Below are 4,847 nucleotides of genomic sequence, written 5' to 3'. Positions count from 1 at the left end.
GCCAAGTGTCAGATCTGGAGAAGCCTTCATCTGTTAACTAATGAGACACACACACACACACACACACACACACACACACACACACACACCTCCTGTGAGACCCTGAGTAGAGCAAAGTGGAGATCAAGGCTGTGGCCTGTGTGTGTAAAGACCACACACACTTTTTCCATCCCCCCCCCTCTCTCACTCTCTCTCTCTCTTTTTTTCCAGCTGTTTTCCAGCTGCTTAGTGTTGATCTTTAACCTTTGACCCTGCAGCCGAGAAGAGGGCTTCTGGGGGCAAAAAACAAAAGAAAAGAAAGTTGAACCTGCCTGATTTTTTTGCCACGATGCATGCAGCGTCAGCATGCTGAAAGGTGGCTGATGCACAGAGATTCCTTCACCTTTTAACGTCACTGTCTAACAAATTCTTATGCACGGGTTTGCAGGATATGGTAAGAAATGATGACGACATGAGGTCATGTTTTAGCCATGTTTGCATAAAAAAACATAATTTAAAAAAATGAATCGATTATCAAAATAATTGGCGATTAATTTAATGGTAACAATTAATCGATTAATCTTTGCAGCCTTATCTTAATACGGGGAAGAGGAAAACTTTCATCAGCACAGCAGTGTGTGTTTAACAGGAGCAGATCACCATGTGTGTTTCCAGTTGGAAGATCTGTGGGACGCATCTGTACTGTTTTTATCTGTTGGTGTGTGTCTGTGTGTGTGTGTGTGTGTGTGTGTGTGTGTGTGTGTGTTTGAGAGAGAGTATCAGGTGTTTCCAAGTCCTTTTATACGGATCATGGCACCTCAGCACTCAGTTTCTCACCTGCATTTTTATCATCCGTCCCTCCGTTAGAAGGTTAACGTGTCGTAAAAACACACACATTTGACTCTGCACCTCATAAACTTACACAAGCTGGAGATTCGATGAAACTGTATGTTTGGCTGAAGTGGAAAGGTGACAATGTGTATATATAATGGAAACAAACTTGGCGAAATCAGGCCTCGCCCACACGTACATGGATATTTTTAAAATAGAGTTTTTCATCCTTTGTTAAATTAAATCTCTGCCCAAAGGAAAACACATTGAAGCACTGTCAGGAGCCTAACCGACCCAAAACTTTTTGTCTTCACGACAACACTGAAAACTGAGTTTCTGAAGATCATTATCGACAATGCCAGCAAACGCCGTGAAGTGTAGAATAGTGCGAAGTGTAGATCGCGCGCCAAGCTGTTTGTTTGTACCGGAAACAGATTTCTCCTCACTGGTCACAAAACAACCCTCTCTCCTCTCCACTGTACGGAATGGGTCTCTCTGTGTGTGTGTGTGTGTGTGTGTGTGTGTGTGTGTGTGTGTGTGTGTGTGTGTGTGTGTGTGTGTGTGTGTGTCACTCCATCTGTCTGTCAGCCCGTAAGTCTCTCTCCATGTGCCTGATCGTGTGTATCGCTGTTGATACAGATATGTCAAGACAGCCTAAATCACCATTAACTTGGGTGTTTTATTTTGAAATTTATTTTATTTTGTAAAGTATCCGGCTGCCCTGTGGCCTTCCTGTATGTGATCACCGTCCCTGGCTTGAGACATTCCCTCGTGGTGACTTTGGAGTTTTTAAGGGTTAGGAACTGAACTAAGTTCAGACCTGCTTTGCAGTCAAATATAATCATTCTGAATGTTGAAACAAACACAGGTGTGTTTCCACAGCTGTTACGTTAGAGTCGCTAGAGATGATTTATCATTTCTTTAACACATTTACAGAAACTATTTTTATATAACAATTAAACAGCAGAATTAGCCCCGAGCTGTATGCTCGGTGTGTCGTGGCGTAACTCGTGTGTTGGATGGTTGCAGCCTGGATACGATGACCTTGTCCTACTTGGTGTTTGGCAAGCGATCTTGCCCGAGGCTACAGCTGATTGGCTGTCAATAAGCCATTAGGGCAACCGATAGATACACAAACGGGGAGGGGTTTGGAAAGGGGCGAGGTGAGGACAGAGAGAAAACGGGATGGACAATATTATAGTCCTGCCTGCTGTGATCTTCATTTTTCTACACTGCTGAATAGAGATGTATACACTTAATTTAAAGTTGATGATAAGATTATTTTTTTTTGTTAAACAGAATCAGCTGCAGACAATTGAAAAATAGTCTTTCATTTACATAAACTATCCAAAAAAACAGATTTGTCCTCTTACCAAAAGTGACACTGAAAATGTATTTTATCTTAAATAACAATGATGAAATAAAGAATTAGATATAATTAGGTGTTTTGTACTGTATTGAAATTCATTTTTTTGTATCTCAACATGTTCATTTTTACACATTTATATCCATTTTTAACCGACTCACTAATGATTTAGCTATCCTTACAGTTTTTAGCATTCGGATCGTTTAAAGTTAACAGTTCAACATTTTGGGAAATACAATTTATTTTCTTTGTAAATATAGACTAAGAACTGTGGCTGAAACTGACAAACGTTCTCAGTTTTTCTGCTTTTGATTGAGCTAAGCTAGTGGATTCTCCCTGCTTCCAATGCTTATGCTAAGCTATGCTAAGCTAACCGCATTCTGGATTCCTCTCTGCACAGAGATGAAGCTGAGATCCATCTGATGTTTGTCTTCAGACTGTTCCTTTACGCTGATGACTCGCTTTTAAACCGTTCGGATCTTAACGAGCTGCAGTGTTTAGTTTGATCCAAAACTGTTGGTGCTAAAATGTGATGAATATGGACGATCATTTATGTGTGTGTTGCTGCTTTGTTGCCTTTAAAAATAAAAAATAAAAAAAAGAAGGTCATTCTGGGGAGCTTCAGCGAGTGGTCACAATCATTTATCCTGCAGCCACACACACACACACACACACACACACACACACACACACACACACACACACACACACACACACACACACACACACACACAGAAATACCAACAGACTAACACGCATACTGTCACTGTTGTGATCAATGTATGTGACACTGACAAACACTGCAGAGCCTCGAGGACATGCAGCACACACGCACACACAAACACACGCACACACACACACACACACACACACACACACACACACACACACACACACACACACACACACACACACACACGGCAGGTTGCTTCAGGCCTCAGGGTAAATCCAGAAATAAAGACAATAGAATAGTCGAAAAGAACTGTGTGTGTGTGTGTGTGTGTGTGTGTGTGTGTGTGTGTGTGTGTGTGTGTGTGTGTGTGTGTGTGTGTGTGTGTGTGTGTGTGTGTGTGTGTGTGTGTGTGTGTGTGTGTGGCGTGTGTGTGTGTGTCCTCAGGGCTGCCAAGCAGAAGATCTGTGGAAAGCATGACAGACCAGAGCCATGTTTGTGTAACAGTGTGTATGTGTGTGTGTGTGTGTGTGTGTGTGTGTGTGTGTGTGTGTGTGTGTGTGTGTGTGTGTGTGTGTATGCGTGTGAGTGTGCGTGTGCTCGCACCAAAACAATAAATAACAGTTAAGCGTGAAGCTGCTGTTTAATGAGGGAACAGACCCGTCGGTGAGCAAGCCGGCTGCATTAATTTCAGCCCGACAGGAACGTTTTTTCTCATTTAAATATGCAAATAAACCCATCCGTTAGCGTTAGTGGGACAGTGAAGAATTAGAGCCTCATCCGAGTCACGGTCTAAGGTTTCAATCGGTTCTCTAAAAGCTACGTTCACATTTGATTCATTTCACATGAGCATGTGAAGCGGTTTCCGCTTTCAACCAGTGCTCCGAACCATACGACGACATGAATCCTACTGCCACAGGGATGTGTCATAAATTAGTGCCCCTGATTGGGTTATGTTCAGGCTCCAAAAGTACTTAGTAAGAGCAGAAACTCAACTTGTCCTGCTCGACTCTCACCGAAGTGACTTGAGACTCGCCTGTGACTTGCGCGTGTAAATTACCCCCACCTCCGTTGTTATGATATGATATGACATCGCTGGTCATCATCTCTCTCTCATTAGTGTTTGTCGGCGAGTGTGACTCAAATATCCTGTCCAACAGACCACCGTGTTTACAGTGATTTGGTGGTTTTGACAAAGTGCAGTGTAAACGCAAACCCAACCAAATGAGAATATAACGTAATAAATGAAATGAAAAATTCCGCGACTTCACCCCGGAATCACACTGAATCTCACCAAGCTGTATGTGTGCAAAGCGTTCTAAATGTTGCTTTCTGTCTCTTGTTTCGGCGAGTCAGAACTCTCTTCATGTTGCTCATTTGAAGATGAAATAAAGCACATCAATCATTCACAGTTTAAATAAGAAAAGGAAACGAGAATACACAGACACACACACACACGGGAGGAGAGCTGCCTGAAGTCATGGCCTACACACATAAACAAGAGGACAAACGTGTGTGTGTGTGTGTGTGTGTGTGTGTGTGTGTGTGTGTGTGTGTGTGTGTGTGTGTGTGTGTGTGTGTTGTACGTTGAATGCCAAGGACTCAGCAGAGTCGCTGCCATCTGCAAAGATGGATGACCTGCCAGAGAGAGAGATCTATGTGTGTGTGTGTGTGTGTGTGTGTGTGTGTGTGTGTGTGTGTGTGTGTGTGTGTGTGTCACATCTGTAAAATTTATTATACACGGAAGGTGAAGTGTGTGTGTGTGGAGGACGCTGTGTAGAAGTGTGTGTGTGTGTGTGTGTGTGTGTGTGTGTGTGTGTTTTCTTTTAGACTAATTGCTGTTCAGTGTCTGAATTTCATGTAACAACTCAACCAAAGTCTACACAAGACAACCACAACTTTAAACATCCTGTGCCGCAATTACTGATGGGAGAAACGGATAAAAAGTTCAACATGTCAATGCATACTGCAATATCGATCGAGATTATTCTGGGTTTCAAC

Source organism: Perca flavescens, chromosome 6 (genome assembly GCF_004354835.1).
Source record: "Perca flavescens isolate YP-PL-M2 chromosome 6, PFLA_1.0, whole genome shotgun sequence".
Lineage (NCBI taxonomy): Eukaryota > Metazoa > Chordata > Actinopteri > Perciformes > Percidae > Perca > Perca flavescens.
The sequence above is the reverse complement of the archived record's forward strand: the minus strand, read 5'-3'. Positions refer to the sequence as shown.